This window comes from Lycium ferocissimum, unplaced genomic scaffold (genome assembly GCF_029784015.1).
Source record: "Lycium ferocissimum isolate CSIRO_LF1 unplaced genomic scaffold, AGI_CSIRO_Lferr_CH_V1 ctg7483, whole genome shotgun sequence".
NCBI classification, from domain to species: domain Eukaryota; kingdom Viridiplantae; phylum Streptophyta; class Magnoliopsida; order Solanales; family Solanaceae; genus Lycium; species Lycium ferocissimum.
In genome coordinates this window covers 25500-40951 of record NW_026726801.1, presented here as the reverse complement: position 1 = coordinate 40951, position 15452 = coordinate 25500, and the positions used below count along the sequence as shown (strand labels likewise).

General features: G+C 35.4%; 1 long non-coding RNA gene across 1 annotated transcript; it reads left to right on the top strand.

The window, feature by feature from the left end:
• The first annotated feature begins 10248 nt into the window (after positions 1–10248).
• Positions 10249–12009, top strand: LOC132045648 (uncharacterized). Its single transcript, XR_009412494.1, has 2 exons — positions 10249–10443; positions 11679–12009. It is a non-coding gene; the product is annotated as an uncharacterized LOC132045648 (long non-coding RNA).
• Positions 12010–15452: the final 3443 nt, after the last annotated feature.

Below are 15452 nucleotides of genomic sequence, written 5' to 3'. Positions count from 1 at the left end.
TGGGCTTGGAAAAATCAAAAAAAAAAAAAAGAAAAAAGAAGAAGGCCCAATTTAAAGGGGGTGGCCGGCCAAGGCACCAAGAAAATGGCCCAAGCCCAAGTATTAGATCCATGTGATTAATAAATAAAGGGGCCATTAGTCATCTTCATTTAGAAGATTCAAGAACACAAAAAAATTTTGAGAGCACAAAAAAGGGCCATTCGGCCGAGTATAGAGAAAGAAAAAAAAAAAATTCCAAGCCTTCCAACTTTGATCCAAAAATTGAAATTTTCTTGTATTCCTACTTAGCTCAAAATCCTCTTCAACGTGGTATAATTTTTGGGGCAAGAAAATCACTTTGGTGGCAAGTGAAGAATTTGAAGAAAAGGTAAGAATTCTATCCTTTTATGTTATGGAAGAAGTGTATGTGTTATAATGATTAGAATTGAATGAAAATCATGGAATGGTGATGTGTGTGGTGTGAGCGTGTGGGTGTGTATAAGTGTAGGTGGCCGTGTGATGTTGCTATGGTGAAGGAAAGATGGATTAATTTTATTTAGCTTGTTAATTGTGTCGTTGTGACCTTTGTGATGTAAATAGAGGTTTAACGATTTAAGTTGGCATTTAAATTGGTCGTAAGTTGCTATAGGAAAGTATGTGATTTTAATGTAGTTTTTTTATGTAATTAAGGGAATGGAGGTTCTAAAGTGTGAATGGTTGTTGTCGTTGATGAATTTGGAAGAAGACGATACGACTTTGTAGTTTTGTTGCATTTATAGAAGTTTCGGGTGGAATATGGAGTTGGTAGGATCGTTTGAATATTTTGTAGATCGTTTAAAATGCTTTTGAATTATGTTGCATGATCTTGGATTAGTACTTGAATGTGTGATCAAATATGAATTGAATATAATTGAGACGCCGTTGAAGTTGTGGAAAGAAGTTGCTAATGCTAGTATGCGTTTTGAATCAGTTATGGATATTGTTAGAATAATTGTTGGTATTGTTGTTGATATTGTGGCCGAGTTAAATTCTCGGATTTGTTGTTGTATTTTTGGCTGAGTTGGATTCTCGGGGATGGCGCATTTGCAGGGGAGATGTCGCCCAAATTTCGTAGACAAATATTGAGTTAAGATTGCATTCCTAAAAGGCCTATAGTAATGTTTGGTAACTATGACCATTTGTAGATTTTGAGGAAATCGGGACTTGAGTTTGGACAAAGCGAGAAGGCGAATAAGGTATGTAAAGCTTCACCTTTTGTTCTCTTGGCATGTCCTAGGCATAATAGGTTTTGATACGAGCCTCGGGACGACTCTACTCCCGGAATCCGAGCTTAGATTTGCCCTTTTTCATTCAATGGAATTGAATTGAATACTTTATGTTTTGTTGGAAAAATAGCTTAAACATCTATAACTTTCACAAATGGAACCGAATTACCTTGAGACCTTCATAGGTGGCTCCATAAAGCCTAATGTTCGTAATTTTACGTACGCCACCTCGACTTGACCCGAGGTGGGCCCCCAATTTTCGAGATTTTTCCACGTTGACTTAATTGACTTATTTTGAGCGATATGCAAGTACGACTTTTGACTAAGTTCTGATTATTAAAAAGTGATCGTTTTGACTATTCCATTGAGTTCTATAATATATTTTGCCATGTACAAATGATCCCAAAGGTTTTGTCTTTGACATAATTCGTCGCAACTCCGAAAGGTATGATCTATGGCTATTGTCTGATATCCTTTAAATGATCTATCGTCTGGATGGTTCTTTCGAGTCTTGGCAAACATTGTATGTTTTATATTGCATATGGTTTTCTCACTACTACGCTCGTGCAAGCTTAATATGTCTTTCACCGAGTCCGGGCCGGGTATGTATTCGTGCACGCTTTCATTGCATTATTCACCGAGTCCCTCACTAGAGGGCCGGGTACGCTATATATATATATATATATATATACATATATGATGATATGATGATGTGATGATATGGGGATGGCGGCCAGTATGGCACTTGATGATTCTATTCACCGAGTCCCTCACTGTAGGTCGGGCCGCGTATATGCATATGATTACATGATTACTATACATGATGTTTATATGATTTATTTACCGAGTCCCTCGGCTGGAGGGCCGGGTACGTTATATGTGCATAATGACTTGATGGTATGATATGGATATACATGATATATGATTCGCGAGTGCAAGTTTTTGATTTCCTGATTTCTATACTTAATTCGATATAGTCCAGTTCGGTTATGGTTCTATTTATTGTATTCTGTGCTTTACATACTCAGTACATATTCCGTACCGACCCCTTTTCTTCGGGGGCTGCGTTTCATGCCGCGCAGGTACAAATACTCGATTGGGTGAGCCGCCAGTTTAGGATCCCTACTCAGCTATTTCAGAGAGCTCCCTTGTCCGGAGCCCGGATTTTGGTACCGACTCTTTGTTATGTGTGTATATGTTTATTCAGGGTACGGCGGGGCCCTGTCCCGTCATATGGTTCTGTTCTTACTGTTAGAGGCCTGTAGACATGAACGTGGGTTGTGGGTAGCACTATTCAGTTATGTTGTGTTCTGCATATCCTCAGTCTGTATTTATGGTATATGTATGTATATGTGTACGCAATGTCGTGCCTTTTTGTATGAATAAGTTCCTATTTTGCTTGCTATGCTCTGGGTATTATTGGTAGGTGGGTACGAGTGCCCAGTTCGGGCACTAGTCACGGCCTACGGGGCTGGGTCGTGACACAACACCTTCAACAAATTCATCATGTACACCCACATGATCACTATTATTCATATTATACATCCACATTCGATCCATCTATAAAAATATACCCACAAATTATTAAGGTTATAGAAATATATTATAACTTAAGAATTCTAACTTAAAATATAACTTAAGAAAACACAATCCCAACCAATTCTAACTTTGAATTCTCAATAACAATTCTAACTTTAATAACTTATGGATTCTAACTTTAATATAACTTTTAAAAGCACAATCCCAACTAATTCTAACTTTAATAACTTATGGATTCTAACTTTAATTCTAAAAATTGAAAAGTAAATCTAGTCAAATAAAGTCTATATTTTAGTTTACACTACTAAAAAATCAGCGTTTAGTGACGGAATATTAGCGACAGACCATATTCTGTCTCTAATTAACGACGGATTAGCTACGGATTTCTCATTTTGTCGCAAGAAAAGCAACTAAAATTTTATCTCATTATATAGTGACGGATTAGCAACGAAAACCGAGTTTCGTTACTAATAATTAGCACGAATTTTTGGCGCCTAAATTTCACTACAGATTTAGCAACGAAAGAGGCGCGACAAATTTTATTTTTAATTAGCGACGGATTCGGAACGAAATATCCGTCGCTAGGCCTTTAATTTTTCTAGAAAAAAATATATATTTGCGGAACGGAATATTTTGTCGCAATATTAATTATTAAAAGAAATGAATGTATTATTTAGCGACGAATATAAAAATCGTCGCTATTCCGTCGTTAAATGTAAAAAAAAAAAGATATCTCCTAGCTAGGGTACACATTATTTCATTTCCAAACACAGCAGCCAACACGGATAGAGAGATAGACTGTGCGAAATTGCTAATATAGAGAGAGATCACAACATAGATCAAAATAATGTGAATCTAGGGTTTCGATTGTGTTTTTTTCTTCTTCTACTGCAACTTTTATCTAAAGGAAAGGTATGTTTTGATTTTTCTATGTTTTATGGGCGCTTTTTTCTTTTTTATCTCCTTCTTTGTGTTTTCGACATTAAATCTAAAACGAAATTAAGATATCTGTGTTTTCTTGCTTATTATCTAAAGGACAGAGTGTCTTTAAGTGTTTTTTTGGGCTAAAATCGAAGTTGGGTGTGTTGAAAACTGTTGGGTTTATAATTTATTTGAAGGTTAAGTGTTAGGAATCTCTATTTCGACCAAAATCTGATGAAAATGGAAATTCGACCTTTGTTTGTGCTAAATCTTGTAGGATAATATTATTTGGTGGTTAAAGTTTGTTTTAATTCGTTGCATGTCGAGAAAAAGCTTGAAGAACTCAACATTCTTTATATTCTGTGATTTGAAATCGTGTTAGTGAACTGGGTTTCTTACTCGATTTTTTTTGTTTCGCCTTTGTCATTTTTTTTAACTAAAAGGTGAATGATATTTTCTCGTTTCAATAAGTTATTTCAGCTTGTTCTTCTCTCTTTAGCGATTTCTCATTAGCAAAATGTATCGTTTTGTAGCAAATCTTGCTTCCAAAGCCAGGTAATATTCACATTTTATAACTTGATTTTTACTTAGAAAAATGTATTCTTTATTACTTTTAAGAAATACCCATTTTCTTGTTTTTCTTTTTTTGTGTTAGAAAAATGTAATCTTTATTACTTTTAACAAATACCCATTTTCTTGTTTTGTACGAGTGGCAAGAACCAACACCCAACAAGTGAGTACTATTTTGCAAGATACTTTTTTTTTTTTTTTTGGTATAGACAAGAAGAGCCGTATTTTGGATTGTTCGTTTATAAATGGTTTTTGTTGCGTATTGGTGGAAGGTTAAATTGGAGTAGAAGTTATGCTGCAAAGGATATTAGATTTGGTGTTGAAGCTCGAGCTGCAATGCTTCAAGGTATTGAAGAACTTACTGATGTTGTTAAAGTCACTATGGGTCCAAAGGTGAATTTTTTATCAACCCCATTAGTGAATACACTCTGTTTGTTACATAGATTGTTCATATATTTATATGTAAACAATTCAACCCCATTAGTGAATACACACGTTTGTTACATAGATTGTTCATATATTAAGTGCTTGAGAAAATTGTGCATAACGTGTTGTCCGTAATGTTTACGAGTTTGCGCCATCAAAGCACTGTGCTTTGGTGAAAACAGAAAGCTAATTTGCAAGATCTTTCTATTTTAACTGGAGGCCAAGTGAGAACCGGTTTCCCATCGTGCTCATTATAAGATAGTTGATGTTTGTCTTATCGATACCTAACCAATGTCCGTGGCATATCGCTATACGTGGTAGGTCGTTACAGAAGAGCTTGACCGAGCATTGAAAATATGGACTTCGAGATGCCGGGAACATGTAAAAAGGTATTTTTGCCGCACCATTTGCTCGTAGTTGGTTCTCCTTTTTGTATATTGTTCTCTTTTGAATGTATAAGTGCTTGAGAAAATTGTGCATAATGTGATTTACGCATTGGCGTTTCTAGTTAATCTACGCATGCATTCGTTTTTCTAGGTGGTCAAGTCTCCAAGGATGATACTTGTCATTCTTGATGGTGTCCGGTGAGAAGAAGTCCATAGAGGAACGATGTGAACAGTTTTATCTTGCTTCCTTTTGCTCCCATATGTGTACAAGTACCGCATTTCAAGATGCACTACTACAAAAAGCCTTTAGCGGCAATATATATGTCTTTTTAGCGGCAATAGTAAAGGCCGCTAAAGGTTTTACGGCAATTACTCATTGGCCACTGTTGTTGGCGTCGGCAAAAGGTTTTAGCGACTAATAAACGAAATGCTGGTAAAGACCTCGATAATGGCCGCTAAATATTTACGAGCTTTAGCGGCAATTTTAGTGGCAATTACAAAGGCCACTAAAACTCCCCAAATTTGCTTAGGACATGCATTTTGCGCCTTATATTAGTGCCGCTAAAGGCCAATTTAATTGCTAGTAAAAGAACCTCTTTGGAGACAAATTAATGGCCACTAAAACTATCCATGCATTTACCTTCAATCATCAATTGGTTTTTATTACGGCCGGTGAAAATTCATCGTATTCCAACAATTCTGATATGCATTTACATTAAAAAGTAATAAAAATATTTCATTTTACAAAGCTAATGCACTTCATTAGATCCAAATCAATCAACAACTATTAATACATAATTCCAAAGTGTCAAACACAAAAACAAAAACCTAAACAGTTGAATCTTATAACTATTGTCATTTTCTTGTCACGACCCAGCCCCGTGGGCCGTGACTGGTGTCCTACTTGGACACCCATACGTACCTACCTGACAGATCTGGCATATCAAATAGCTAATCTCGTTTAGACATACATAAATTCATACAGATATAAGATACTGCGCACGAACAAACATACATACATATACAAACTTAAACTCGTACGTGGCCGTTAGTGGCTATTACACGTACAAAGTCGCATATCGCACGTACCTACCCGACAAAGGACAACCCACAACCCACATACATATCTCTGTGCCTCTAACATACGGAATCGTAATCGAAGACGGGACGTGGCCCCGCCGTACCCAAATAGTCATATATACGTAACATACATACAACCGTTAAAATATATACCAAAAATATCACCTCCGATCAAAGGGAGCTCTCCAAACAACAGACTGATAACTTAAACTGGCGGCGTACCGTGCGGCGCGTCTGTACCTGTGGGCATGTAACACAGCCCCCGAAGAACAGGGGGTCAGTACGAAGATGTACCGAGTATGTAAAGCAGAACATAACATACGTAATTATAACAACGAGAATCAGATATGTAAAATCGTAACAGACGGAATTACAGAAATAGAGCGGACAGAATCGGATTCGTAGCGGAGTCAGACTTACAGAATGTACGGACGGAATGATAAGCAGAATCAGACTTACAGAGCGTACAGACAAACTCTCAGACCGAACCAGAATTCAAACGTATGTACGTACGGTAATCGCAGTCCGAATCGTATTTCCGGTAAGTGTGACGTACGAGTCATATTCCAAATCGGACATACGGAACCGTAATGTATAGAATCATGCACGCGAGTCATAATCATATGCGTACGTACATATCGTAAATCGCATCCCAATCACACGCGTACGCATCCCGCCCTTTAGTGGGACGCGTACGAACCCCGCCCTCGTAGTACGGGACGCGGTGGACGTACGAGAATCGATCAAATGCCATCCTCGGCCGCCATCCCCATAATATCACATAATCGATCATATCGTATACGGACAGTATCCCCGCCCGCACATCCGAGGGACGCGGTGAACAATGCAACAGGAGGTGCACGACCGCTAACCCCGGCCCGGCGCGGAAGGGAGTATCGAGACATCCACGAACAGATCCATGAGAAACCATATGCATACGTACCGACATACGTACTTAATAAGACCGAAATAGTTCGGAAAATGTATCAAATCGTAGTAACCGCATTATATCGTAACGAGTGTCCGTAATCGTTCCGGTATATGTCGACTAATATCCAGATTCAGACAGAGGGTCATAATACTCATTAGTTAGCGGACGGAAACATAACTTAGAGTTATTTATGAAAAACGGATGTAAACAACAATTTGAGCTATACCGGAGTTTCGGGTTTTGCGGCCCACCTCGGACCCAACCATAGTAAAATACATAAATCATGGATAATAAACCTTAGGGAGTCGTCCATAACCATCTTAGAGTGTTTCGACTCCATTTATGGAAGTTACATACGTATAGGTCAATTTTAGAAAAATGGTTCAATCTTACCGACGATTTTGCGCTAATTTCAATCTCGAACTGAGAGAAGCAAAAGTGTCATCGAGGCTCGCTGTCAAGCCTGTTAGACTCAGAACATGCCAAAGAAGGATAGGGAAGGCTTTACATACCTGAACTGCACCTTACGCTCCTCAAATCTCAATTCCCGTTTCGTCCAAAACCGCAAATGGTCATTCTTACCAATTACTATTCATGAAAGTTAACATTTCAATCTTTGGGTTATACTTGGCTACCGAAATTTCGCAAGACTTCCCCTACACATATAACATCCCCGAGATTCAACTCGGCTAAAATAATCAACAACAACCCAACAACAACATCAATAATCACAATGAAACACAACATAACATAAATAGTCTTCTTTCTTCATAAAGCAACAACCTCCAAACTAACTTCACGTTTTCAAACTAACATCGATGTTCTCATATTCATTTACTCATTCAAGACCACTACAACATAATTCGGAGGCATATCATTCCATTTTTCACCAAACATACGTAAGGTATACACAATATACAAGTTTCCAACATAAGGCCAAAATTCTCATTTCAACTCCATAATACTAACTCAACCCATTAAACCTTCATTGATGTTATAAGAATCATAACGACACAACTAACATATCAAACAAAGCAATTCATCTTCATTTCAATTTCCTCATGGCTCACGGCCAACATCTACATTTCCCAAGTCATCCGAATTCATTCAACTTTCATTTCCAACATGAATTCCATCATAACCATAACTAGAATACAATACAAAATTCAACTTACCATAGCCATGCACCATACACATGCACACGGCCACAACACAACACACACACTACACGGCTCACACACACAATTACAATTCCATAATTTCCATGCAATTCCACTTATTCTAACATTCATAAACCTTCCATAACATGAAAGAAAACATAAAATTCTTACCTTTTCCAATAACTTCTTCTTGCCAAAACAAGCACTCCCTTGACTTGAAAATTATATCAACTTGTAGAGCACCTTGAGCTCACTAAGAATATGTGAAAACTACAATTTTTGGACCAAGATTGAAGGCTAGAAATTTTTTTCCTTTCTCTCCTTTTTCTTTCTCCTTTCACGGCCGAAGGGCCTTTTTTTTTTTTTTTGTTCTTGGTTTTTCTTTGATTTTTCTTGAAACTTCTTGAAGCCATCCTCCCTTATATTAATCACATGGAAAAATTTAATTTAATTCCATGGACTTAGGCCATGTGTGGCCGGTTGGGCCTCCCTTTGGGCCTTTGTTTTCATTTTTTTTTGGCCCAATTCTTCATGAATCTTAATTTGTAATTTCCGAAACAAATTTCCAAAATTCCAATTTTGCCCTTAGGCCTTCTCCATTATTTCCGCATTCAAGCTTCCATATCCGCCACACACCTACTAAGAAAAATTCAAACATGGCCTTCTTTCTCATAACTCACAATTATTTTGAATTTTCCGATTATGCAAAAAGGCGGGATATAACATTTCTGATAACTAAAACTATTGTCATTTTCTGATAGAATGCTAAAGAGGGAAAAGAGCTTACAACTAAATATAGTGCTCATCAGATTTAAGGGCTTTGTATTTCACTAAAATTAAAGCTACCTTGGTATAAACTCGTGTGCCTTCCTAACTGAGGTTCTTTCACGTAAAGTTGGGGAGTGTAGGATAGATAAGATAAATATAGTTATCATCACCTTGTATTGCCTTTAACTCTTAACTCTAAATTAACTTAGATTCATAGGTAATAAAATTAGATAAAAGAACTGCAACTCTTACCAGATCTTTTTTTTCAGGCATCATGTAACCATCATCAAATTAAAGGAGAGACTATTAGTTCACTTTTTTTTTTTGGATAAGGAGACAATATTATTTTACATTGTTTTTGTCTTGTTATAAAGATTAAAAAAACTGAACTCAAGAAGATCAGCATCAATGACAACAGAGAAGTCATTCTGACTATATTAGTGGGCTTCACTAATTTTATATCTCATATAATATTGTTTGCATGTAGCATGGGTCATTACAAGTATGGGTTCAAAGCAGATCCTTACTGGATACCAACAGTTCATTAATATCATTCAAAATATACTTTAGGTCCTGTTTGTAGATAGAGATTGAACAAAGTACATAGCAAGACTAAATATAAGACCCAATCATGAAGTGCAGAGTACTAGACAACCCAGCTTAAATAGGTCTGGGAGATGAAACTAAAAAAAGAAAGAAATAAGGGGAATATAATTAATGACATTTCAAGTGATGTGTTACCAGAAATGACAAAGATTTCCAAGACAAGCAGGCTTTACCTGGAAATTCTTGTGCGCGTATGTAAGCCTGGGGATCCTTCTTAACACCATTAGCATGAACACTGGTTGGTCCATTTGCAATCTTTTATGTTGGTGAAGAAGTTTCTTGATCACTTTTAGCAAATACGACTTCTTTCTCCAAGATGTAAACCAGCTTCATTCAAAAATAGTTCAAGACCACCGAAAGTTGCTTGTTAGCGGCTAACATTTAATTGTCGGTAGTACATTAGTTAGAGAAGAAACTAGCGGCAATTAGCTACTAGCCACTAAATATTTGCCGTTAAAAGGCTTTTTTGTAGTAGTGATGGGGTGTTGAGCTTATACTTGTGCTCTTTGTATTTGCAGATTAGATCAACCATTGAACTGAGCACATCTGACTATGACAAGGAGAAGTTGCAGGAAAGACTAGCTAAGATTTCAGGTGTCGCTGACTATGACAAGGAATTGTTCCAGGTGATTGCACTCTCATATTTCCCTTGCTAACTGGGAATAACTAAATAGTTAGAGATGAGTAATGTTTTTTTTTCCTTGCAGGTGGTGGCATTGCTCTTCTTTACGCAAAGAAAAGAGTTAGATAAATTAACAACAACCAACTTTGACCAGAAGATTGGTGTATAAATCATTCAGAATGCTCTGAAGGTTTGCTATGCTCTTTAACTCTTGTTAATTAGTCTACAATATAACCCTCGTAAATAGAGTAGATCACAACTTATGCCATGGTTTAACTCATGATTGCGTATACCAGTACATAAAATAGCCTCTAATGCAGGAGTAGAGGGTGGTGTCGTTGTTGGTATAAAACCTTATAAGATGACTTAAATTGGTACTACAATTGACTAAAGTCCAACCAACCAGAATTTGAACTATAACCAATGATAAAAACCAGATTTTGATCATAAAATAACCAAAAAACTGGTGCAATGAAATGATGAAGTATTCCATGGTGAAACCAAAGAACTTTCGAACTGCACTTTGCTATTCTTCCCAGGTGGTCATACTCATATCCATGTATACAAATAATGTCCCAAATTTGTTCCCTTAGTGCATCATTCGGCGATACTATCCTTGCACACCTGCATTTGCTGAACTGCTGCATACTTGATGTTATCATATGAATTGCATGATGTACTAATGTGAAAAAGATGCTACTATTTATTACAAAAACCAGCAGCAGATGCTCTAATTCCATGTACTAGAGTAACCATTAGCGAAACAATATTGTATCACTTCATATCTAAGATGAATAGGATCAGTGGCACAATAAATATGTAGCACTGCATAATTTGAACTCCTAGAATCTCGTTGCGATCATGGCCATATAGTATCCCGCTATATATCCCACCAAAGAATCGTATGAAAGTACAATATTTCCATATCATTTCCTATAAATGTAGGATCAATAGAAAGTAGTATGATATCAATTTTGAAACAAAGCTTGTACCAATTCATTTCCAAGATACTTAGGATCATTAGCACAAACAAGTTTCAAATTTTCTCGAACTTCGATGTTTTTTGCTTGCATGTAGAGATCAAACATGCAAAAAAGAAGAAAGAGTTAGTAATAATTACCACCATGTTCTCCTCTTTAAGGACTTGAACATGATGGTAGTGTTCCCCTCTCCTCTCCACATCAGAAACCTTCTGCCTCCATATGCATTCTAAACAGCTGCTTAGCCTTAGTCTTTCGGCACATATTTGATCATTTATATCCAAGTTGTATGAAACTCTTTTTTGCTGGTCATCCTGAGACTTCAATTCCAACGAAAAATGGATAAATATATCTGCTCCCTTATCTTTGGAATTCATTTCTCTTTTTATTTGGTAAAATTGAATGGTTAGTATTCTTGATGTTTTAATTTCACTACTTATTACAGGAAAGATATCAAGAAATATTACGGGAAAAATCACAGTCTCAGTCTGATATTGATCAATGTGAAGCATATTACGAAGCTGCTGGGGGAACAAGGAAGAGAAGAATATATCGTAGTCCTTCACCCATGCATTAGTTTTTTTATGTTATCTGCTTTTTGCTGGAAAGAACAAAATTATGCACTAACAATACTTGATGGATGTGTGGGTTCTTTTGGTAGTTGATAGCTTGGTGTTGTCAGTGTTTTGGACTAAACGATTAGGATTCCGTTATCTATTTTGAATCTTTTTTATAAATATTATTTTATGTGAATATCAGTTATTTTTAAGGGTATTTATTAATTTGTATTTAGTATGTTACAACAGGTGCATTTAAAAAAACAAAATGGAAGAAAAATATTTGTGACAGATTTGCGACGGATTTTGGTCGTTGCTAGAGGGAAAACAAAGAGGCTACAGGGAAAACAGAAGGCTACAGACTCCGACAAATATTGTATTGTCGCTAAATGCAGGCACAATTAATTCAAATATTTTGCGACGGATTAGCGACAATGGTTTTCGTCGCGAATTTACTAAAACGACGAAATGAAATATGAAATTAGTCACGGAATTCATAACAATAGCAACAAAATGTTCCGTTGCTATAATGTGGAACGGATCTCATACGTCGCTACTCTGTCGCTATATTTGCTACGGATTTTATTTTTCCGTCGCTAATAGGTTAGCAACGCGCAAAATCGTAACAGACGACATTCCGTCGCTAATCTGTCGCAACACATGTTTAGCAACAGATATATGCTGATTAGCGACGGAATACGTCCGTCACTAAACGCTGTTTTTTTAGTAGTGTTAGAGGTTATAGAAATATTATAACTTAACAATTCTAACCTTGAAAAGCACAATCCCAACCACTTCTAACTTTGAATTCTCAATAACAATTCTAACTCTAATAACTTATGGATTCTAACTTTAATATAACTTGAAAAAGCACAATCCCAACCAATTCTAACTAAGCTCACACAAATACATTGACAATGAACATAAAAAATAGCACAATCGCAAGCAAATATATATATATATATATATATATATATATATATATATATATATATATATATATATATATAAAAGTAAGCTAGTCAAATAAGCTTTACATTTTTTCGCAAATTGAACATCAATAATTTAAGAAAGCACAATACCTACCAATTATTTGAATTCTCAATAATAGTTCTAACTTTAATAACTTATGGATTCTAACTTTAATATAACTTTGAAAAGCACAATCCCAACCAATTCTAACTTTGAATTCTCAATAACAATTCTAACTTTAATAACTTATGGATTCTAACTTTAATTCTAAAAATTAAAAAGTAAATCTAGTCAAATAAAGTCTACATTTTAGTTTTGAGGTTATAGAAATATTATAACTTAATAATTCTAACATAACTTAATAATTCTAACCTTGAAAAGCACAACCCCAACTAATTCTAATTTTGAATGCTCAATAACAATTCTAACTTTAATAATTTATGGATTCTAACTTTAATATAACTTTGAAAAGCACAATCCCAACCAATTCTAAAAATTGAAAAGTAAATCTAGTTAAATAAAGTCTACATTTTAGTTTTGAGATTATAGAAATACTATAACTCAACCAATTCTAATTTTGAATGCTCAATAACAATTCTAGTAACTTATGGATTCTAACAAAAAGCACAATCCAACCAAAAAAAAAAAAAACTAGTTAAATAATTAAAGTATACATTTTTTCACATATTCAACATCAATAATATTACAAATAGTGATAACTAAGCTAACACAAATACATTGAAAATGAACATAAAATACAACACAATCTCAAGCTATAAAAAATAAAATAAAATAAAAAGAAAAGAAAAGAAAAGTAAACTAGTTAAATAAAGTTTACATTTTTTCACAAATTCAACACTAATAACATTACAAATGATGTTTAACAAAGCTAAATAGACTAACATTAGGCCTAAAATCTACAAATAAAACTAAAATTGAAAGAATTTTAAAAGCCCTAATTTAAAAGAAACTAACCTCAATTTACTAAGTTAAAAACGGGTCTGGGGTAGGTGGGGGTGGGCTGTGCCGGCGGCGGGGGTGGGCGGACGGGGGTGGGCAACGGGTAGGGTTTTGGAGGAATGGGGGTTTTTTGTTTGGGAAGAAGGAGAAAAAAAGAGTGGAATCGGTTTGGCCATTTTGTTTTAAAAAAAAAAAAAACCGACGGACAAAACCGACCTTGTCAGTCGGTTTTTTTAAAAAGTTGACCAGCATTTGACTAAAAAAAAAAATTAAAAACCGACCCGGTCCGTCAGTTTCCTTAAAAAGACCGTTTATTAATTTTTTTAAAAACAAAATGAATTGTAAATTATTTAAAATATTTTTAAAACTAAAACCGACAAACATCGTCGGTTTTATATTAATTATTAATTTTTTTTTAATAAAACTGACGTGGGACATCTGTTTTAAAAATAAAAAAAAAATTGGCAGAAATATATTTTTAAAATTCTGCCAAAAAAACCGACCTCATCCGTCGGTTTTCTAATTAAAATTTTTTTTAAAAAAATAATTAGAAATGCAAAAATCCGACGCACTGCGTCGGCCTTCCGTCGATTTTTCAAACCGACGCAGTCCGTCGATTTTGACAGTTTTTTAGTAGTGGATGAAACATCGCATAACCTAATTTCCCTAAACATTGGTTAAATGAAACATGTCTCTTCAACAACACAAACATACCTTGTGTAATTTCATAGGTGGGATTTGGGGAGGATAGAGTTTACCTAGGCCTTATCCGTATCTCGCGGAGGTAGGGAGGCTGTTTCCGAAAGACCCTCAGCTCAGAAACACGTTTCTTTAATTTCTTTATGTAAATGTTAAAAAACTCAATTAAAAATTAAAGAAATGTTATCATATCTATAAATTTTTCTTTATTTTTCACTTAATCATGTTATATATAGGCGGTGCATTCACCAAATAGTCCAAATTAAATCTGCTTGTGATTCTCGCCAGTTCGTTAATGTTAATATATGATGCTTCAACAACATACGTGTCAGTGAATATATGTTACCTCCTTGCAGTGCAATCGGGGACCATTTTGACTTAACATGGACATATTTCAACATTTGGGGCTTTTGGGTTGGGGGAGGGGTTGCAGCTGCTATATTCTATTCATCTGTCAATTTTGTTGGGTTTTTTTTTTTTTTTTTTTCCTTATTGCATTGGGACCAGCTTCCTGTACTACATGACTTTAGAACAAGTAGTAAAAATTGACACATGAAATCGACAACAAACTACTAAATAAAAAGGAAAGAAACATTTATTCATAAGGACTATGACCGCGTGTTTTTCCCATTCCCATCTAAAATTTGTTTCTTATTGTTTTTATTTCTGCATTCCCTAGTGATGAAGGCACAAAGCTTAGATATTTGATTGTGATATTTGAGACTCTTGGGGACCTTAGTCATGTTAACGATAGCAGCGTTGTCAGAGGTAAATTTTTGGCTTAATGGATATGCAGCCCCCTAAACTTATTCTTTTTTCCATTTTGACACCTCAATTAATTGTTATTCCTATTGAACCCCTGAACTTATTCTCAAGTGTGTCTATCAAATCCTCTAAATCTGAATGTTATTAGAAGTAAAAAATAAATTGTGGTAATGAAGTTAAAACAATATTTTAGACGTGTGGTAAGCTATTCTCTAGGTCATGGATATGTCGATTTCTGCTAGTTTTGCTCTTTCATTGCCAACTTA